A 24,054-nucleotide genomic window follows, 5' to 3' on the forward strand; every position below is an offset into this window, starting at 1 on the left:
TACAACAAAAGTGCCTTCCAGAGGCACAGAACCTCTATCCCTGCCTGTTGGAATCGGGAAAAATACAATGGGAAAATATGTGTTTCGGAGCATATTAGAATGACAAGAAGGCATGTCTAACAGACAGGCGTGGATGGGGTAAATGGTGTCAGAGAAGCCTTAAGAAAGTAGGTCAGTAGAGAGGAAAAGACAGGGAAAAAAGACCGGTTCTCAGAGGACAGGGTTCCGAGAATAGGGCTCATGTTAATAGATAGCCAAGGTAGGATCTTCCATCAGAATTCAAACTTTTGCTATTGGAGGGCTCCTCATGTCCTTGCATTGCAATAGATGGACTAGACCCACTTTATAACTCAGTAGAACACACAACAAAAACCCCAGAAAGTGGCTTGATGGAAGGTTAGCGGTTGGGGAAGGGCTTATTGAGAAGAGAAATGGGTACCTTTCTGACTAGGACCTCCTGACGGGAGAGGGAAGAGCTGAAGGAATCTAATAGCAAGGCTTAAACGTCATGGTTTTAGGTTCCCTTGTAGGGTTGACAGGCTGACTCTCCTCAGAGTGAAGAGTCACACTCCCTGATACACACTCCTTCTCTGACTGTCTTTCTGCGCACTGGCATGGATAGATGGAGCTGTCCTGTCATTTTAAATGGCATGGAATCAATTTATTTCACCTAATTCAAGTTTTACACAGAGTAAGGCTGCTACTGATGATTTACTCCAACATGGTGCATGTGAGCAGGTGGTGAGAGAAATGTACCAAAGGGCAGCGCCTGTGGTACTACGCAGCCATCTGGGCGTGTTCCACCTTCTACTGCCGTCAAATACAGCACTATATACTGGAAATTAGAGGGAGACACACTGAGGCTCACATAATAAAGCCCAAGGTGTACAGTGGTGTAACTCTAGTAACTCATTTGAATATTTGTTACATGAGATAAGAAAGCTTAACTTAACCTTCCAGGACAATTAACGACTATAGTCTGTGCCCAAAGGCACCAGGAGACCTCACGACAACAAAGTACAGAAGCATGACACCATTCCTGAAATGCTAGGAATCAGAAGTTCCACGAATCTCTGAAAAATGTCAACGGAATGGACAATTCTAGGGATAAAAATGACACTTCCCAAAACTTCTCCATGCCTAGCCCCCTATTTGCCTTAGGAAATCATTGAAAAATTTGTGGACTATACCTTCCAGTTTTAATATTGTGTCTAATTTGACTTCTTTATCATCAGGTTTTGATTTCATATTACCAACTCAATGTTAAATCCACTGTTTAATACTTATTGTTTAAAGGATGTGTGCCTTAACTGAAAAGACTGAGTTCTCCTCAATCTTTAAAAAAATTATAATGTATGGTATATTTCCAGCCTTAGAACCAATTTGATATTAACACCAAAAGCTAAACAGAACAGCTCCACCAGTCTTACTCTAAATTTTCCTATCTTTCAAGAAACATAAAATGTCATACTGCCTGGCTATGGTGACAATGTCCTAACTCCAGACTCTAAATGATAAGTAATATCCATTTCCTAATTATAACCTTTGTAACTCATCCCTGCAGTGATTCGTGAGAGCTTGTCCTGAATAGAACATCTGCACACATTCACGAAGAAGTTTCTGACTGTGAAATCCTTACAAATCACCAACGCCATATGACCCAGTGTGGACAGCGATGTGCATTCAAAGGTCAGTCAGAATCCAAAAATAATTGCAGAGCTAAGGACAATATCTTCAGAAATGTCAAAAAGGAATTCACTCATAATGGAAGACCAAATTCTTAGAATCCTCTTTCCACGTTTCCTTATCTCACACTGTGTGGAGCTGTCCCTAAGAATGTTTCTTCACACTCTGTCAGGGGTGCTCAATCTTTTGACATTGCAACACCATGTCACCATCTACAAAGTCCGTGCTCGAGAGCCATGTAATCAAGTTACAAAACAAATTGCAAGAAAAACTTATCTTATAATGTTTTAAGTAAGTTTCTGAGTTTTCGGCTGGATTCATGGCCATCCTTGGCCACATGCAATCTGTGGGTCACAGGTCGGACACATCTTCAACTTCTTCCAATTGGGCCACACTGACTTTGATAGCTTTTTTCCTTTCACCCTTTCAGAATCTTCCTCTGGGTGTCTGTCTCGGTCTGTCTCTCTGTCTGTCTCCGTGTCTCTGTCTGTCTGTCTCTCTCTCACGTGTGTATGTATGTGCATGTGTGTATTGTGTGTGGTTAAGAAAGGGGAATTGAAATGATTTAAGGTTTTTAATTTATTTTAATTGCTTCAGAATTTTATTTTTGCATATCATGTTTTGAGCAAACCCATCACCTATCCCCCAACCATTCAATTTTTTCCCCTATCCTCTGCATTGCTTTCTCTTCCTAACTTTATGTGTATTTTAATTTTTTAAAACCCACTGAGTCCGCTTAGTGCTACCTATTTGTGCTATGTGCAGGAGTATAGACCTGTTTACTGTAGCATGAGCCGTCTTTCCAGGACCACACACCTGGAGAAAACTGGCCTTCCCTCCTCCAACTGTCATCCCTTCTCAATAGCTTCTTACGTAGGGGTGGGAATTCATGAATCCCTCCCTTGTCCATGCTGGGATTTGGTCGGGATTCATCTTGTGTGGGTCTTGTGCATGTAGTCACAGCTACCGTGTTTTCCTCTATGCAAAGGCTCTGATGTGTCCACTACATATTATTTTATTGCAGAAATCCACTCCCTCTGGCTCTTATAGTCTATACCCACTCTTCTGCAGTGACCCCTGGGCTTCTCTTTCCAGGATTTCTAATAAAAATATCTTTATACTTTCCTTTATTTGTTACCAAACCCCCAAACTGTATAGCAAACCCTAAAACTCAACAGAAAATAAAAATTATCTTCATAACATAGAAAATGGAGGAGAGATCTGCTATTTTCTTGCACTCATAGGATGATGTCTTTCAAGAATAGTGATCAAATGCTTGAGAGCAGGACTCTCATTCTGTCACTGAGGGAAAAAAGACACATTCTAGAGCAGGCTTTTCTGTCTAAAATATGGCCAACTTCTTGGGATTTGTGGCCATGAAAATAATAAGGGTTCTTGATACCAGCTGTGTCAACTCCTGCCCTAGGACCCAGACTCTGTTGTGTTGACTGCTCATGGACTTTAAGAAAAAGGTTGAAACTTCTCCATCCTGGATGAACACTTGGGAGTTTACTCAAATGTCCCTTTGCTACATGATTTTTCTTTGTCATGTTCTTTTTGCCCTGATAGTAACTTGGTGGGATGCTCAAGGGCAGGGGGATTACCCTACATGTAGAAGCTGACCTTTCATTCTGTGGTATATGTGAAGAGGCAGCGCCATTTCTTGAGTTGAATTGCTTCTGTAGAAAACAGGGTTGGGGACTTTCAAGTCCCACATGGAGAATGTTTCTACAATATGCCACTCAATTTAGGCAATACTGCAAAATCGTTACTTGCAGATAGATGACACAATCCTGGCTCAACTGGGGCTTTAATTCTTCAAATGCCTATGAAAGAGGTCTCTTCCTGTCAGTTGCTTATGGGTAGTAAATGGCTAGAAGCAGAGAAATGTTTCATTTGGAACTATTTTTGTTTAGGGATTTTTTTTAACTTTAAAAGATCTTTTTTTCTTTTTCTTTTCATTAGTTTATTTTTATTTTTTTATTGAAAATAGATTCTTTTCTCATACAACACATCCTGATATCCTGATTATATTTTCCCCTCCATCTTCTCTTCCCAGTTCCTCCTCACCTCCTTTCCCCTCTGGATCCACTCCCTTTCTGTTTCTCATTAGAAACATATTGGCTTATAAGAGATAACAACCAAACATGATAAAAAATATAGTCAGATGAAGTAAAAAGTCTCATACTGAATAAACCCAGCAACCCAACAAGAGGGAAAGAGTCTCAAGAACAGGCAAAAGAGTCAGAGACCCACTTGTTCTCATTATTAGGAGTTCTACAAAAATACTGAACTAATAGCTATAATACATACTTAGAGGACCTGGTGCAGACCCAGGTAGGCCCCATGCTTGTTGCTTCAGTCTCTGAGAGCTCATATGCTCATTGCTTAGTTGATTCAGAGAGCCTTGGTCTCCTGGTGTCCTCCATGTACTCTGACTCTTACAATCTTTCTGCTTCCTCTTCCACAAGATTCTTTGAGGTGGGGGATTTGATTAAATTAGAGGAGACCTCTAATTTAGCCTCTCTCTCTCTGCACAGTGTCTGGCTGTGGGTCTCTGCATCTGGTCCCATCTGCTGCTGGAAGAACACTGTCTAATGATGACTGGATAAGGCACTGATCTATGAGTATAGCAGACTACCATTAGAAATTATTTTTTTTTTGACCAGTCACCTTTGGTTCTGCCTTAGGTCTCTGGGCTATCTAATCTCTGATTCTTGGCTATCTAAGCAGCATCAGGTATGGGTTACTTCTCATGGAGTGGGCCTTCAGTCCAATCAGACATTGGTTGGCTACTGCCAAAGCTCCGTGCCACCATTTCCCTAGCATACTATTCAGTTGAACAGATTGTAGGTTAAAGTTTTTGTGACTCTACTGGCCTGCAGAGTATCTTCCTGCACCAAAGAGACTAGAACATAGGGGTAAAGGCTCCATGCAGGCACCAGCTCGACTTCTCCATGGTCAATGAGTTGTGTGGGTGTTGTCCTTGGCAACAAGGCCCTGCTGTCATTTCAAGCAGAGCAACTCTTTAAGTTATTGTTATTGTCTTGCTTGAAGATGAAGTTCCAGGTCATAATTACTCAAGGAAGCTAAGTGTCAGATAGCTAATTCTATCAATACAATCTGGCAATCCAGCCACAAAAGCTGGGGTAGAATACGCTTCTGTTGACCAGGAACACCTGAAGGATAATAGAGTTCTCTGCTTTGAGGGGTGGGGTATATATATGGGGAAACAAACAGGGCTGAGGGGTAAGGACATTGTTTTGATAGTATCACTTCTTTCAGGGGATACATCTGAGGGTGCTTATCTCCTGCTGAAGGAATTATCTACTCACTGGCATTCTTTTACCTGTGCACCCAGGTATGCAACTAAGGGGACTTCTAATTCTAAAGTCAGGGTTAATAGAGGGGTTAGGGGCAGCTTTCAATGCTGGGACAGAAGTCTATTACACTGGGATTCATCTATTCATTCAGTACTATGGGCAGCACAGTGTGCCTCTTGATGGGCCTATTTGCCCATTCTTTCCTTATTAACTGCATACCCAACAATGCTAAGAGACAAATAAATCTGGTAAATGTGATCTCTCATATCTCAATAAATAGGGAAACTAGACCCAAATAGTAAGCAGACAAAGAAAAGCACTCCGTGCAAAGGGCTGTGAACGAGCCAGCCAATGAAGAGCCCAACCACAAGTCAAGGGGCCAGGAAGTCCTCAGAGACGGATTTCCCGTCCCTGCAATGCTCATTCAAAAATTTGAGGCACAAGAAGCTTGAAAACAATACTTTTGCTTTCTAAAGAACCATAACATCAACAGATATGGGTCCAATTCCCTGGTCCATCTCCAGAAAAGGGTCCTCCAACCTTGACTTGCAAATCTTTCTTCCAGGGGATCACTGAAAGCCAAATTAAAAATCTGCTGTCTTATGGAATTTACTATCATTAGAAAAATAATACATATTATTACCATCATTAGGAAAACAATCTGGATTTTCACATCTAAACTCTAAATCTTTGTTTGCAGTCATGGAATCTCTGGAAAGTTCTCTTAGTCCAGTTATGTGCCAGCTTCTACCATCTACCCTGGAAGCCAAACTCAATTGGAAGGTTCCAGAATCCTGATTCTGAAGATCCTCTTTAAATTGTTATTCTTAAAACCCATCTTGTGCGCCTACCTCTTGCCCTTGACTTCCTCCCAGTCTACTTTTGATGTATCCGCTGTGCTATCACCACCTGCTGTCAACTGACAGGGGGCATCATCTCAAGGGTTTATGGAGATGCAAGAATGAGTAGGAAAATAAGTCTTCTAGTTTAGTCACCATTTAGTTGGATCCTCACTCCCTTTGCCAGGTAGATAATGTGACATTTTGAGTAAAGGAAACTAAACTTTTAACAAACAGTGGACCAATTTCAGCACAACACAAAGATACTGATCAAACTATCAAAGAGGTTTCAGTTTTATTTACTAAACACCTTGTTGCTGGGCTGGGCAGCAGCCAGTCAGAACTACAAAAGAACTGAGCTCAACTGGTTTGCATATTGCCCTTGGAGGTGGGGTGGGGTGGGGGGGTTACAGCTTTTCCCATCTGCCCAGTCTGTAAATATTTACTCAGTATTTCAGCACACTTCAAATTTAAGAATCCAGCTGTTTCTTTACCAGTTCCTCCACACCGAACAGAAAAAGCAAGTTCTGAAGATGGAGGTGATAGCATTTGCTTGACACACTGAACCTGGATTACATATTAAACCAGAAACGCTCTTCTTGTGCCAAGTTCACGGCGAAGGGAAGAACAAGTGACCTTTGCAGCCAGTGATACATCCAATAAAATGGCTGGAAATCTGCCCTGTTCGCACACGGAATCAGAAAATAAAATAAAATAAAATACAAAGAATGCATGCCACTCTTCCAATTTCTGCATCTTGCCGCAGCCACTCTCCCCAGAGCTTTACCCTAACCCAGTTGCCAAGGAGGCTTGAGGGGCTAGCCTCTCTGACACACCATTAAGGATCCTGCAGGCCCTCCTGGGGATATTCCAAAAGTGTTCTGTAGGGAAACTGGCTCCTTCTCCAGGCTCATCATATGGAAAGTATATTTCTCTACACAGCTGGCAAACAAATCTCTTTGAAGGAGATAGCCAAGAGGCTGAGGTTGGCCCTTGTGTAATGAGTTCAGCATCTCTCCCTCTCCCCAGCCTATAATATTCTTCCTCCCTGGTAGTTATTTATTATTCAATATTTATACAAGCCATAAATGTGCAGAGCACTGCACAATATCACAGGAAGGGCCAATGCATTAACAATGCCTTCTCCTAAGGAACAGAAAGGGACCCACAAGTGAAGCCCACAGGCAGAAGCTGCCAACAAGAGTGAGAGACTGCTGGGTGGCTCAAGTCACTCAGGGTCAGGGGCACACCTTAGGCACCGGAGCTTTTCTACCCCACTGTGATCTCAAGGAGGAAGCAGCTCTGTCTCTTCTCTGTGTGTCTGGTTTTTTCCACATTTGTTTTGTAAACAATAGTAGACATAGTAGCCTGGAATTAAGACATGCACCATAAACCACAACTCCTATTTCCAGGCTAGATTCAAGGTAATAGAAGCTACTCCAAGAGGAAAACTTTGTCAAGCAGTGTTTCTAAACATGAGCTGTATAATACCCCACTGGAATACCCCATCAATATTTCCTGTAACCTACTTAAAAATAAACTGCCCTGATGTTTTCCAGCAGGGATCTGAATGGAGTCTCTGCTAATCAGGAAGTGGGTACAATAAAAAGTCACTGACAGAACCACCTAAGGTCACGTCACCAGGAAATGACAGAACTGAGAACCAATAACCAATCCCTTGATCTGAGATTGCAGTGCTCCCAGGGCTGAGTTGTTGCAGCTCTCTGGTCCTTTCTTGCGCTGGGTTTTGGTTCTTCATCAACTATTTTTTTCTTATTTTCCCTAAATATCTTTCTATCTATCACCTGCAACTCTAGGCATCCCTCAGCACCTTAGCTTCTGTATTTTCCTCTGGGGTTCCTTTGTTTTTTTTTTTGTTGTTGTTGCTGTTTCTATGTACCTCCTCTGAAACCCCACCCCTCATCTCTCAAGTCACAGCCATCAGACCTTTATGGTGAAATCCATCACCTCTCCAAGCCTGTACTGAGAAGGGGAAAAGGCTACAAACTTTGGAGTCAGGCAACCGTAGGACAAAATATCAGGGCTACGTCCTACCATCTGTGAGACCTTGTTAAGCTCTCCAGAGCTATAGCTCATCTTCAGTGTGAAGGAAAGACTTGCATATACAGCCTAATGGCCACTCTCCCCTGGTATCTATGGGACTCTCTAGGTCCTGTTATGGTGAAGACCCGGACTAAAACAGTAGGAGACATGCTCACCCGATGTCTGTCACAACATCTCCACTCTCCAGTCTCTCCACACACATCTTCTGGATCTGATGTTTGAAACGTACTTTCCATTTCCAAACGTAATCTGCAGAGTTGATCTTTGTATTTAAAATGCATTTGCTCTTGAGATCTGTTGCTATGTCTAAATACTAGTCAGCACCCCTAGAAAATTCCAGTATTGGACTTTACAGTCATTACCCTATCTATCCCAGCCAGAATTAGTCCCTGCCCCCATTCCCCTAAAAGAAAAGAGTAGAGACAGTATCTTTTGTAGGAGTGATCTATTCACAGCATATAGATGTGATCTAGACCCAGCAAATGATCAATAAATATTGACTGAATAACTAACTGTGTTCCACTGTCCATCATTGCTCCCCCTGATCTACTGAAATTGGTCATCATATACCTTACACTACTGCTGTGCCAGTTTTTGTTTCCATCCCATAATAGTGGATAGGAATTATTACTCAGGCAATTTTTACATCTCCTATATACATTAAAAAAAACCCACTTTAATAGCTGGAGATATAACTCAGGTGGTAGAGTACTTGCTTAGCATATACCAAGCCCTGGACTGGATTCTCAGCTCTTTCATAAATCGGACATGGTGATTCATGGCAACACTGAGGGTATGGAGACAGGAGGATCAGAACTTCAAGGTCAATCCTGGCCATGTATCAATTTTCAGTCCAGTCTGAGCTACTGGAAACTCTGTATAAAATCAACAGAAATAAAGTAATATAAAAATAACAAAACATGCTTTAAGGTCTACATTGATGAAAATTTGCAACATTGAACAATTAAAAAGATTCATCTTTTGATTGAAACAAAGATTTGACTCCAATAAGGAACACATAATTTTTCTTCACAAAGGCAAAAAATTAACATATGGAAAGTTTCTTTCATATACTAAAATATTCCTAACACTCATAGAACCAAATTTATATTATTTACAGTCCTTGATTGTAACATAAACTATTTTCACTTTGTGGTATGTCTATTGTTCTCTTTACCACAAAATAAGACAGTATTGAACCCCAAAACATAGAAATAACATAAATATTCTGTTACCTGAGAAACAATCTTATTTTTGATGCTAAGTCATATCTTTGGGAAAGATCATTGTCAAAATTAACCACGATTAATTTGGAAGAATCTTATTATGACTGAACAGTTAAAAGATGATTATGAAACAATTACTGCCTTGAATACCTAGTTTTAAAAACTTTGATAGAAACAAAATAAATTTTAATAGAACACTAATTTCCCAGGCCTTTGATAATTGTATGTGGAGCCAAACTGCAAGCTTAGGTTTTGTTTTAAGGACAAAGAAAAATATTCATGAAGGAAAAACTGAATTAAAATAAGACAGAATCAAAATAGAACACTTTTCCCTTGAGAATAAGGTTTAGGACTGAAAGTCGAAGGGAAGTGATATGGGGCGAGGAAGAGGGCAGGAGAGGACCATGGGATGGTTATGGTGAAAATACAGGGTTTTCTTGAGTGAACACATCATTAGGAAGACTACTATTTATGCAAGTATATGCTAATAAAAGCTAAGCATAAACCAGACATGGTGTGGCATGCCTATAGTCAGCACTCAGTAGCTGAGGTAGGAGGGCTGTCGTAAATTCAGCTACATACACTTTTCAATCCTTCCACAGAATTCTGGAGTTTCTGTTCCTCACTCTACCCAACCCTCTGCTCCCTGCCCCAAGATCTGTCTCTGGGATCCTCCTTACTGGGGTTAATAGATCCTCTGGTGGTCTCACTTCCCTCCTAGGCCAGGAGTGCACTGTCTAACCCCTCCTTGAGCCTGCTGGTTCCACACAAACTGCAGTCCTGGCAGGACCTGATGTTGGCAGGTGCAACAGCGTTCATTCTTCCAAGCATGTCAGATAGGATCCACTGCCAACCTTCCTGGCTGTCTGTCTGCAATGCTTGGAGGGTGAGGGGAGGCCCCATCTGGATCTCCATTTCATCATTGAGGCTGCTAATGCTCGTCTTTTGATAGCAGCCAGAGCCTCGTAATGGGCCTGTTAGAAGTATTTTTGGTGCATCAGCCTTGATTGTATGAAACTCTTTTGAATTTAATAGGATGCTTCTCCTCTCAGCCTTTTTCTTACAGTCCAGAAATGCTTCAGGCAATGCAATCACTAATGATGGCCTCCACATGCCTCCAAACCCTCCACATGGATATGGTAACCCCTGTGACTAAGCTTTCTTTCGGTACAAAGTTAAAACTGAGAACATATGAACCTTAACACACCACAGTAATAGCAAACTACATCTTTAAGCCATGGTCCTGTGCTGCTGGTGTCTATACAGCAGGATGGACTAGCGGAATATGTCATTCTACTATTCTGAGCTATGGGAGACTGTTCACACTCCACAAAAAGAAAATCCAAGGCAAATATCATCTCCCCTTATGAACAGATTTACTGCCTCATAAACCCCAGAAATGGCAGGTGGAGTGTGCTCTTAAACTCTTACAGACAAATCAAGAGAAGCTAATCCTATCCACTTTGTCCCCACATCCCCCATTCCCAAAAAACCTGCAGAGAGACTGCCTTCCACTATATGTTTTTGCCTTAGTGTGGGTAATTTTGACAGTGGCAGAAAGAAAGGGCTTATTTATGGGAAATACGCATTGAAGACTCGATTTTCAAGAAAATGCTTGTTAGTGTTACATTACTCCTTGGAGACAAAGGGGTGTTTCCAGGAGTTTAAGATATAATGAGAAATTTTGGAGAGCAGACCATATCACAGCCACAGAAGATAAATTATGGGTAATTAGGTCTGCGTCTGATCCACGTTCCAACATATTAGGCTTCACTCGCAACCTGTCTTCAGGTCCATGTTTTGCTGCAAAAAGCAACCGTGCTTTGCTTCTGAGAACATAGTTCATTGGGAGTGAAATATCTCTGCGTTGATACCCAGAAGTCTGGCCATAAACAAGCTCAGGTTATGTTTGCGGGTGGCAAGGTATTGGGTTACTGAGTCCTTCCGGAGGACATTTGTCACAGCCCCATTGAAATTCAGCTGGACTGGCAGAGGAGCTCTCATTTGCAAAGAAGAAATGTGAGGGTCATGCCAGAGGACAGGGTTGGAGAGCTAGCAGGTGTTTGTCGTGATTACCAGACACTGGCTCTCAGCCTGGTAAAGCCTGGCTGCATCAAAATTACCTGGAAGCAACACTGAAAATACAAATCTCCTGGATTCTGCTTGCTAGAGGCTAAACTGGGTCCAAATTCCAAACATCCTAGTAGCTTAGAGTGTGACTGAATTTGTAGACAAGGTTTTAAGGTGATAATTAATGTTAAAGGGCATGTCACATGGACCCTAAACTAATATGAGAAAAGGTTAGGACACAAACAAGCAAAGAGGGAAGTCTGCCTGAAGTCAGAGAGGACAAGACAGCTACCTACAAGCCAAGGAGTGAGACCTCAAAAGAAACCAACCCTGCCCCACTTGTTAAGCTTAGACTTCCAGTTTCCAGAACAGCAAGGAATAAAAATTTGTTGCTTAAGCCACCCAGTCTGTAGTATTCTGTTATGTGTGCTGACTGACTAATACACCTTCTATACAAAATGCACAGATTCTCTCGAAGTCCAGAGCAGGGATGAGTCTATACACCATAGTTAAAAACCAACAACATGGACTTATCCCAAAAAATAAAAACCAATTTCTTTCAGTGGCTTGTCACCTTGACCTGCTCTGACTGTGACAAAGAGTGAGAGCCACACTTGCCATAGAAACACTGTGTTTGCTCGCAGCAGGGTCAAGCTCCTTCCTTATAATTTGCTCCCAAGAAAGTCATTGCCTTATTTTGGTTATAAAGATATCAAAGAAATTTCTGAATTGCTTCTACCAAAGCATTTGAAAGATGGCTCAAATAGAGTACTTTAAAATCATTTAGAAATATATTTCCTGAAAGAAAAATGTAGGGAAATAAAAGGACTAAGTCAAGACTATTGAAATTCTGGACAATGATTTAGAAAAAGAGGGCTGAAGGAACTCATTGACTCATAAACTGTGTTTAAGAAAAGAGCAGTTCATAGAACAGCATGACAGATTAGTATTTTGTTGTTGTTGTTGTTGTTGTTGTTGTTGTTGCTATAATAAAATGTCAGGGCTAAATTATTAAAAATGAAATGTGGTGTAGTTAGCTTCTAGTTCAAAAATTCCAAAAATAAGATATTGGCATCTTGATAGGAATCCCTATAGTTGTGTCACATAATCACAGAAAACTACAAAGAGAATTGGCCTTGTGAAAAAGGGTGGGGGAGGGGAGTGCTTTAAAGCACAGAGATTCAGACAGGAAGCACAGTGACTCAGACAGAAAGCACAGGGACTCAGACAGGAAGCACAGGGACTCAGACAGGAAGTACAGTAACTCATACAGGAAGCACAGGGACTCAGACAGGAAGTACAGGAATTCAGGCAGGAAGCACAGGGATTCAGAGGCTAGCGGTTCTAACAGAAGTGTTTCAACACTGGGCTGTTGTTTAGTTGTTACTTTGTTTTGTTTTAAATAACTACCCAGTCTCAAAAAACTAATTAGTGAACCAGAAGAGCTATATTAATCCCCTAGGAGGTTGTAGTCATTGCCTCTGCACTAGGCCTTACCTCTTAAAAGATCCACCATTATCACACTGGAAGAACATAATGCATTCATCTTTTTTGACCTTAAATGACAAAATCATCACATCAGTATGAGAAGTTATGGATGATCAACTCAGACCATATGCACAGACTACCAGCTCTGAGAGTCCCAGCACTCCTGGGAGCTGTAAGGGCAGGATCAATCCATAATTTCCCTCATGAAAATTTTTACCATACATACCCTGGTCATGAGCATGGGGTGGCAGTGCTCAGGAGTTTACACATGAATATCTGTGATGTGACTACTGAAGCCATGTAGGTAACACATGAACAGAGTTCCCAAGGCTCCAGAGTCCATCTCTGTGTGCCATTCCATTTTCACCATAGTCAGACACCAAAGCCGAAAAGGAAATTATGAAGGCCCTCCTGCAAGCATCATTTAAATTATGCAGTTGGTTCTTTAATATCACGTTTCATGATTCGAGCTCCCCATCCCTTAAGATTTGCAACTTTGAATTTCATTTGCCTAGAAGCAAATCTGATCAATAATCCCTTCTATGTGGGTGTAGGTGCAAATGCTTCTGTGACCCAGTCCTAACTCAATCTCTACCATCTCATAACTTTGTCATGCACTGAATTTCCTGGTCATGTATTCATTTATTAATTCAATCAGTATTTAATGAGTAATGCTACATTTAGGCCTATTGCAAGTACTGGAGATGTAGTACCAAACATAGGTGGCTAAACTCCTGCTCCCCTTGTTTTTAATTTTATGTGGTAAAATCAAACAATTGATGGGTAAACGGGTAGGGTCATCCAGAAATGAGCTAGGAAAGCAAATTCTCAGGCCTCACTTAAGACTTTATAAGTCATATATCTAGGGGTGGGACCCAGCAGTTTGGTGCATGCCAAGGTTTGGAAACCACAGCTGTAGTTGAGAGTCATGAAAGGAAAATCACCTTGGAATAGATGTGTAGGTACAATCTCAATGAGAAGATGGCATCCAAGATGAGACCTGAATGACACTTGAGCTAGAAACATATACTACGCTAAATTCTCATCATAGTCCCTCAAGCTCCCTTAAGCCTTGGATCATTCCCATGCTCACCAAACACTGTTTGTCGGACCTTTCCATCATGGCTGGTTGCACGGCAGCATGACCTGTGTCTTTACACATGCCCCTGTGTTCGGAGGTCCCCAGACTAAGCTTCATACTCTATTTTCCCCACCCTTAAATTCTCGGTGATTTTACTTTCTAATTTGGGGTTTACAAGTGAAGTCTAACAAGACATTGGTGTAGACACTCGAGCAGAGGAGCTAAGGGAATTTCCACTCACTGTCATTGCTGTACAGCATTCTTAGAAGCCTGGTGGGCCCCATCATGCATGGGCACTGCAAGAGACACAAAGCAAGCTTGGTAAAAGCATGCTTCACCTACAAGAGGGCGCGTCAAACACTGAGAGCATGGAGTCTATCTCCCTACTCTAATCAGCCCTTGCTCCAGACACAGAAGAGATACAATGGTGTCCGAGAAACAAGAGCTACCCAGAGACCCATAATATTCTTTATTGTCCATGTTTTCTCCATGCGTGACCAACTACTCATACTGAAAAAGAAAGTAGAAAAAGGGAAAAAAAATGTGGAAAACCATATGCTTTCTTTCTTCTGACTTTTTTACTAGTTTTTTTTTGTAAGCCAGAAATGAGAATGTTGGTACAAAGTAGCTGAAATCAAAATGGGAAGTAAAATCAACTGAGTTACTCTGGGGGTCAATTCTGCTCTGTTAAGCGAGAAAATCCGTAGGCAAGCACGAGCTGTGAACTACTGACTGTGTGATTTCAAGGGCTCCTCATATGATTTAAAACACTCTTACCTAGACACTGAGAGCTAGCATCAAAAATGTAGCGATAAAGGTAAAGTGGGTGCTAGTAGCTTAATTCTAATTTTCCTTTACTTAAAACAACATTAAGCAACAAATTTCGAAGGCCGTGACAGAGGAAGACCATGGGAGAAGGGGGAGATGTCATATTTTAGTTCCTTTAATGAAATCTTTCATGTGTTTCCTACACGGAGCTTCATGCTTTCATTTTGCTGGGCCCCATAAATTATGCAGCTGGCAGGGCTTGCAAATAGAAATCTTCCACGGTGGGGGGGGGCTGCACCCCCACCCTGCCGGCGTGAGCATTCCAAGACACGCGGCAGCTGTATTTCTCTCTGTCACAAATGGGTCATCAAGTTGAGCATCCAGCTTTGGGAAGGTGCCAGGCGGCGTTGTTATCAGCAGAACACAGCTGCATCTGTATGCGGGTAGGGACACTCTCCGTCAGTTAGAAAGGAAATCTTTCTCTCCAGCCCGCACCTGACCCCACCACAAGTAGCAGTTTCTTTAGAAATATATTATAGAGCAGTCCCCAAATCCAGAAAAGTACAGTGTCCCACCTTTTGTGAGATCTTTGGGCCACTTACCAGTGTACAAATGAATGCCAGTGATACTACCGACCCAGACACAGCCCAGAAGAACAAACACAGCAAGAAACCAGCCAATTGGCTAGAGCTAAAACATCACACACATCACCTAGTATGCCTTGAGATGAGGAAATTCAAATTGTTTAAAATGATGAGGTTTGATGGTCCCTCATACTCTGGCCCCATGAACTTGAGGTACAGCAGCCTGTAAATGAATAGATGCCCCTTCTCTAACCCACTTCCAACTCCCACCACAAGCTTTTAATCGTCAGCCAATCAAAAAATGCTCTCTTCACTTTGCCTGCCCAGGGTTCAATACTAGGAAACTTTACTTACGGGCAATTCCAAGACCTGGTGTGTGTCACCTCACACGACGGGACACATCACCCCAGCCACTTCGTGCCTGAGAACCTGGAATGTTTCTCACACAAAGGCTGTGTTCACGAACTTTGGCAGCTTTACGAGGCTGAAAGCACCAAGATTTCTGGATTGGAGTCCTGTCGCACTCATTCCTCATTAAGATGCTCCTTCATCATGGGAAATTCCTTTCGGTCCCAAATGACTTTAACCCTGTTATTGAGCCATTAGCTAAAAACGAAAAAGCTTAGGGCCGAAACCCTCGCGTCCACCAAAGCCATTAGCTTTTGGGCCATCCATGGTCACATGTTGTCCAAATGCTGCCCCTGGGAAGCAGGACATTTTATTAGGCAAAAACACAAGTAATGGATGGATTTTTTTTTTCCACCTTCAAAATAAAAAGATGACTATCCTCCATTGGTACGTAACGTATAGGAAACATTCCGGGGGATTTCAACTGTGGGCTTTCCTCATCTCTGCTACTTAAGGAGCTGCCTCTGGTAGAGTTTGCAAAGGTGCCTGGGAAATGCTGGGAGCACAGGGGAATTTTGGGAGTCTGAGTAATTCCCCTGGGAGGGCCTGTTTGTGCTCCTGACGAGCCTCTTCTGCCTGTCTGTCTTCTTCTGTCTGGCCGCAGGTTCTCCATTTCACGGTTGTATTGGACCAGGGATTTCACGGCTGAGCTTGGAGAACAGGCTGTTTCATCTCTGCACAATCGCTTGAGAAACATTCTCAGATCCCAATTCCCACCCTTGAAATTCTCACTTAGCAGGTCAGGAAGGGGAGCAGACCCGCTACTTTAAACTACAAACAAGCCCATTGACTGGTTCTGACAATAGCACTGTGGAGTGCTTCAAAAATCTAGAAAAAGGAGTGGTTGTGTGGAGGACCCCACCAGTGTCCTTTGCTTAGTGTCTGAGCTCATAGGTCCCAGTGATTCAGCAGTTGGGGAGGGGTGAGAAGCCCAGGTCTAAACAACCTGTGATGTTCTTTACTGCGCTCTGTCAAAGATTCCAGGAGGATGGTCTAACCTGGAGAAGTGTCGGGAAAAGCTCTACCTGCCTCCTCTTTGCTCTCCCTGAGGGGAATTTCCAAAATACTGCAGAAACAAACAGGTACCCTCATCCACAGGGTATTCCTTAAGCAATTCTTTTTTTAAACTATTTGGAGGGATTCGTGATATGGACTGGACTATGTCACTCAAAAGTATGTTCAAGTCCTAGTGCCTAGCAGGTCCAAATCGGCCTTTCCATACAGGAACGGTTAAGAGGTCACACTAGAGAAAAGTGCCCTTCTATCGAGACAGTATGAAGAGGGGAGGAGAGAATGCCTATGTCAAGGGCAAAGGTTGGAGTTGTGTGGCAAAAAGCCAAAGACTGTAATATTGGAATCGAACAGAAAAGCAAGAAACAGATTCTAGTTGTGATGCCTTGATATCAAATTTTAAGTACTACTACTAGTTGAGAGCTAATTTCTGCCAGCTAAGGCCCTGCTCAGTCTGTGGTACTTTTGTATGACATCACTTGGACTCTTGTAACATGAGGGCCGGCTTGTTGGGGTTTCCGTCCCGCTCGGTACCCCAACAGCCGGCAAATCCCAAAGAGAAATTACACACAGGACTCCATAAGGTTATAAACTGATTGGCCCATCAGATCAGGCTCCTTATTAGTCCTTGTAACTTACATTAATCCATTATCATTATCTATGTTAGCACATGGCTCCGTACCTTTCTCAGCTGGGCAAGTTACATGTTGCCTCTTCGGTGGTCTGCGCAGGAGTGGCTTACCGGGAAAGATTCAGCATGTCTGACCTGGTGGCTGGCTCCATGGCGTCTGCATCATTGCCCTCTTCCCAGCATTCTGTTCTGTTTACTCCGCCTACCTAATTTTCTGTCCTATCAAAGGGCCGCGGCAGTCTCTTTATTGACCAATGAAAATAACACAATAGACAGATAACCCTCCTCCATCAGACTCTAGCACGATGACCAAGTTTGCCAGTGCTAGACAGGATTTTCACAGAGATTGCTGTTTTCATTTCCAGTGAAGGAGGATGGACGTTTACCCAGACTCACCTGGGCATTTGGGAACCTTCTGCCTACTGTTGTGCAAAGGCAACAAGGTCTCCTTCTGCAGAATGGCGCTGTGTCTTTAGGGCACAGCAGGCGGTGTGGCCCTGCCACTCCTTGCGTTTTCTCTTTGGACAGAAGGAGGCCATGAATTTGTTTTCAGGCACGGTGTCAGACGACTTATAAAAGAATGTTTGAACAGAATAGACGATCTCTGTGTAAAAGGATTCCCAAAGATTACGTTCGCACAGTAGCAGGAAAACATCCCACGTGCTCAAGTTCTGAAGAATGGGCCACATTTCCATGTAAGAGATACAAAAAAACTTCCTGTGTTTAGTCTTGTTGGATACTGTGCAATTAATATGTCCAGTCAAAGTAACCCATTCTTCCTTACCAGCCCCTGGGTTTGCTAGGGAGACTGGAGGGAACTGGCGAACATTTTAAAGCAGAATGTGTTTGCAAAGGACCATGGTTTTGATACGGGACTCAGAGGGCAATCTGGATTTCAGAATTAGGACATTTAGTTTTATTCAGAAAGAAATGCCAAAGAACAGAAATATAATTTTAGAGAAAAGAGACAGTAAGTTTGGCAGTTAGATTTTACAAGTTGAAAATACACACGACCCAATATAAAACCTTTTTATTTGCTTAAAGATTTAAAAAACACTTTTACGAAACACGTCACACATGTCAAGATGCGAGGTGAAGAAAGAGAGGCAGTTCTGGGACTCTCCCCATTTAGCTAGTGATACGGGTGGCTAGCCATCAATCATCTCGGGAGACCCTCTCCCACCAGGTGCAGGTCCTGCCTCCGTTTTCCCTCCACTCCCCTCTTCTGAATTCCCTACTTGTAAGTTGACAACTGTAACGCTAAAGTTGCTACAATCACATCCAGACACATGTCGTTGCTTAGAGACTTTCTGCTCTGTATCTTGACATTAGCCAAACTTTCACCGGGCACCCCAAACTCTCAGCAGCGTAAACAACAGATGACATTTCCCATCACAAAATGATTCACAAGCAGACAGTTTTAGTAACAATTCGCACTGGTGTACTTCAATTGCAGTTCAATGAAAAAAAAATCTGTTTGCGAATAAGCTTTGAAATTTTTTTCACAAGAATCATTTAAAACCAAAAATAATATACAAAATGAAGTAAAATATTTACATAATCACATATATTCATTTGTCAGCAAATAGTCATAGTGTACACCAAGGTGTGCCAAGAACCTCTTGGCACCAGGAAAACTATGGAGATGTAGACCTTAACATAAGTATGTTCCTGTAATAAATCTCACAAACAAGTAAAAGAGATGAACTTCTGTTTATCAAAGTAAGAATTTGGTAGAACGTTCTAGATCTCACTGAGGAACAATGAAAGCCCGCTAGATTCTGTGTTCTCCTCTCTGCTTCCTGCTCAGGAGGATTCCAGGTCTGGATCTTCCTGCCTACAACTCCGGGGACCATTCCAAAAGGAGAGTTTGGAATCAGTGATTCAGCCTGATCCGGATTTGGAGAAATAGAAGTGTTTGCCCCATGTGAACATCATACAATCTACACATATACCCAAATATCGTGTGATTTTTTTTTCAGAAATGTATACATTTTTGTTCTAGTTACAAAAACAACATTTTAAAGATTACCTAGGGCTGTCAAGGAGCTATAAAACAGAATTCTCTGCAGTTTACATGTTTTAAAATTAGAAATGATACCTTCTAACATTCTTCTGGAGCAGTTCTGCCGATGAGTCAGACCTGCGCTGTGTGATTTGCCTTCAGCCGCAAACACTTCCAGCTAGCCAGCACTGTACAATCAGTTACTCTAACCTTTCCGCTCTCAACACATGCATGTTAAAAATAAGCCTTAAATTTATTTCTTGAATGTTGTTAGTGTTGTTTTGGCCGCAAGCAACAGAAAGTAATTCTGATTCATTTAAGCAAAATGGCAGTGCTTCATTAGAATAAAAGAAATTGTTGAGCCTTGAGACACACAGGCATCCTTAGAGTCTCCATCGTGGTGTCGAAGTCATGTCTAAAGAGCTAATTTATCCCTAATTTGGTTCTGGTGAGCTTTAATCTACATTTTCTTGGTAAATTTCCATGTGCAGCCTGAACTCACTAAGCAGCTGGCTATAGAAGCCACCACTTCAGACCCTTGTCTCTTTTTATTTATATTTATATAGTGTTTGCCAAGCCCCCTGTTCTGTGACAGGCGGGACCCCTAACTCTGCTGCAGGGAAGGGAGAAAACCACAAGGATCTAAGGGTAGTAAAAGCTGACGAACTATGTGAGCTCAGGCTTTCAAACCAACACAGTCTACAGTTGATATTTCTGGGAACAAGAAACTGTCTGACATCATGTTAATCCAGTGCTTGCCTCTAGGACTCCAAGTAGCAAACTCACCATTCACCATGTCTGTCCATAGTTATGCACCCAAGGGTATGTGTGTGCTTTTAAATTAAAGACACATTAAAAACATTTTCTTTGTCATTAAAGCAGGGTCCCATGTAGTCCAGATGCTTGCTTCAAATGCACTGTTTAACTGAGACTGCCCTTGAGTCCCTAAACCATTCTGTCTCTGCCCCCCAAGTACTAGGAAAATAGTCATGGACCACCATACTCAGCTTAAAACATATTTTAAAAATAATTCTTAATGAATCTTACTATTTATATATTTAAATATATTTATATTATATTATTATATAACTAGTAGTGATTATATAATATATTTACAATAAATATAATAATAAATAATAAATCTTTTATTTTACCATTGCTTCTCAGATTTATTAGGAACATGGAAGTCACAGCTTGGGGACTGCTTTAAAGGAAGTGAGGGTTGGAACACATAGATAAAGAACACAACATGCAGTCTAATGCTCTATATTCTCCTCAACGCATAAGATACATAGTGATTTATTCCTCATCATAAGGATATGGACAGTTCAAGATGGGTGAGTCACTTACTGACTAGCTATAAAGAGACCAGAGTCCCCCGTGTTCCCAGGATAGAATGTGTTTACTTACTAAACAACTCTCACTAGAACATCTATCTCATTAAAGAGGCAGCAGAGTGAATTTTCAGGGCAAGTGAACTCTGATCTTCTCAATATTGTCCTGACAAAGCAGCATCGCCCTTCACCGAGATCGATTCAAAATAAGAACAAATTAATAAAAATGTCATCACCACCACCACCCCAAATTAAACAGGATCAGAAAGACACCTCTGTCGCGGATCTATCGTCTTCCTGTGAAGACTGTCTACACCCGGGAGTTACCTTCTTCAGGCAGCAGATGAATCTGCTACTCCTTATGGCAGGCAGATTTCATGATGAGCGCCATCTTGGATTACATTGGAAGACTTATACATGGTGAAAAGTCTGAGTCTAATGAAACATGCCAAATGGAAAAAGTAACCAAAAGAGTGTTTGCTCAAAACATCCTTGCTGATGAAACGTGAAATCAATATTGATGGATTTGGGTCACCCAAGTTTTGCTGAGTGGAATGGCCTGGGTAGGTGAGACAAGTTAGTTTAGTTGTATTTCCTGGCATGTCAATAGGTTTTTTGCCAGCATTCTTCTAGCTACACATGTGGTATGCATTTATTATTTACAATATATACATAGGAAGTGCTTGATTGATGAGATAACTCCCTTTTCACAAAGATCTTTTCCAAATGGGCTTTTATACACTCTGTGTCAAATGAAGTGCAATGGACTTAGCCAAGTATATCTTTTCAACTCTGTCCTTTATGTCTGATAAAAATATCATCAGGGTAATATTTGTAGATAGTATGTGACATAAAGCATGGCCACAGGTAAATTATTGTGTGCCTATATTTTCCTATATATATGACCCCTAACATGTCATAAAGAATATGTCCTCAGACTTATGCAAATTTGAGAAGATGAGAGAGAGCACGGAGGGGCAGGCTGAGATGGTGATTGTGTCTGAATAAAACACATTCACACTGAATCAATAATTATATTCACCAGAAATTGTAATCCATACTTAAAGATAGTTATATTGTACTAGTTTATTGAATAAGAGATATGAGCATTCCAAGAGACATCTATGGAATTTTATTAATATTGTATATTTAGCATATTGGCAATGTTCCTATTTAATGGCGGAAAGTAAATGTTGCTCTTAAATAACTGATTAACCCTAAGGACAATGTCAAAATCATATTATTTTGTTTGATATGAGCTATTAGTTTTTAATCTGATTCATTAAAATGAATTTTAATCTTGCCTGACTTATGAATTTTCAACATATGTGTTTAATATAGTCACAAATATATTAATTTATGTATAAGCACAAATGTGAGTATATGCTTATTTTATGCATTATTTATTCATGCATATTCAATAATATATATGTAATGTTGGGATGTATATGTAAACATCTTTCATATATAAATCTGTATATACACATGCCTGGAATGCATGCGATTCACCATACTGACAGTTAACAGCCTTAAGTACTAGCAAGTGTTTTTCCAGATGGCTTACATGTATTTATTAGTTGGCTCTATACATCCACTCCATAAAAGAGGCATTGGTATTCCCACTTTACCAGTGATGAAGCAGAGGCACAGATAGGTCTTAAATTTACTTCACATCTATGTCTAAAAGGCTGAACCAAAGTCTGTGCCCAGGGAGCCAAAAAACAGAACACACATTCTCATGCAGCATGCCAAATTACAAAGGCCAGCACACTGGCTGGAAAGGGCCAGGCAAGGCGTCTTCTCAGCTTTAAGAACACATGCCATTCTTCTTGGTTAGTTTTTAACAATAATTTTCAAATATATCTTTAAAGCAAGCTCCCTTCCCCCAGCAGCACATTCACCCCAAGTGAACTGATGCTCACCGCACTTCTGAAACTGTGATACTCAGTGCATCCCCAGTACTTTTCTTACCTTAGGCTTCTTTTTTTAAGAACACACAGTGCCTGGGTCAGAATAGTCACTCAATGGATCTAAAGTTTCTTAAAGGGTAAACTGAGGCACAATAACTTTTCAATATTTTTACACACACACACACACATATATATATACATACATGCATGCATACATACATACATGCATACATACATATTGTGTATGTGTGGGATTGCATGCATGCCATGTAGCTCATACATGGTAATCACAAGACAGCTTTCCAGAGTCAGTTCCCTCCATCCTATGCGGGTTCCAACAATAAACACCAGCCTTAGGTCTGGTGGCAAGCACGTTTACCCACTGAGCCACTTCACTGGCCCAAGATGATAAAACTTTTTAATGCTTTTTAGGGGAAAGAGGAAAAAAAATTCATAAACTGAAAAGTTCCAAACCAGAAGTGGTTAAGGGGTACGACGAGGCAACTTCTATGATTTGAACTCAAAAGCAAAGCAAGGAAAACGTGTGTTTGGTTACAACTAGGAAGTCCCTAGTTATGTAAGTCACTTAGCTACTAAGTTGAGCTTAAATCTGTTTATCTTTAACAGAGGCATTTACAGGGAAAAGCTCAAGCCGTGTTTAAATTAAGTTAAGATCTCTTATAAGGCTTAACCGCCTTTGTCTCCTCAGGGAATCTTCAGGCCTAGTCTCTAATTTAATTGATTTTATTAAAAATGTCTAATGATGCCCAGTGGTACCTGTTTATTTAAAGGGAACTTTTAGTTTAAGTAACGGGTTATATAAAACAGAGAAGTTTTATTTAAACCTGAAATTTTACATAAAGCAAAAAATGATAATTCTACCTACAAAACAGTAGAAAGAGGAATCCAGCCCTTCTGCTAGGATGAGAGTCCTTAACGGAAAATGTAATTAATGTGATAAGAAAGAAGTGTGATGTTTGTGTTTTGATGTTATGGAAAATAAATTTAAAACACACAAAATATTAAATCCAGTTGTAATAATGCACATAGAACTCTTGAATCTTTTAGAAGCCTCAATGCAAACTTATGCATAAGAATAATGAACATTTATTTATCATTTCTTCTTTGGAAACCACAAAAACGTCATACTTTTAGGGAAGATGACAAAAAAAGCACAAAATAAACAGAAAACCCCTCTTTTTAAAAATGTGTTTTGTAGGTGCTATACTTGGTGTCGCACACTTTTAGCTCCAGAACTCTGGAGGCAGAAGTCTCTGTTAGTTTGAGGCCAGAGTGGTCTATACAATGATTTCCAGGTCAGTCGATGCTATGCAATAAGGCTCTGTTTCAAAAATAAAACACTAAGCCAGGTGATGGTGGCGCACGCCTTTATTCCCAGCACCCAGGAGGCAGAGGCAGGTGAATCTCTGTGAGTTTGAGACTAACCTGGTCTACAGTCAGGACAGGCTGCAAAGCTACACAGAGAAACCCTGTCTCAAAACATCAAAAACAAAAAAACAAAAGAAGAAAATCCACCAACGAATAAATAATATTTATAGAATGGCCAAGGGATTGCCCACCTTGTGAATTAGTTTCAACAGCTGCTTTGAGTTTAAGTCCACCAGT

The sequence above is a fragment of the Myodes glareolus genome, chromosome 7 (genome assembly GCF_982192425.1).
Source record: "Myodes glareolus chromosome 7, mMyoGla1.1, whole genome shotgun sequence".
In the NCBI taxonomy this organism is placed as follows: domain Eukaryota; kingdom Metazoa; phylum Chordata; class Mammalia; order Rodentia; family Cricetidae; genus Myodes; species Myodes glareolus.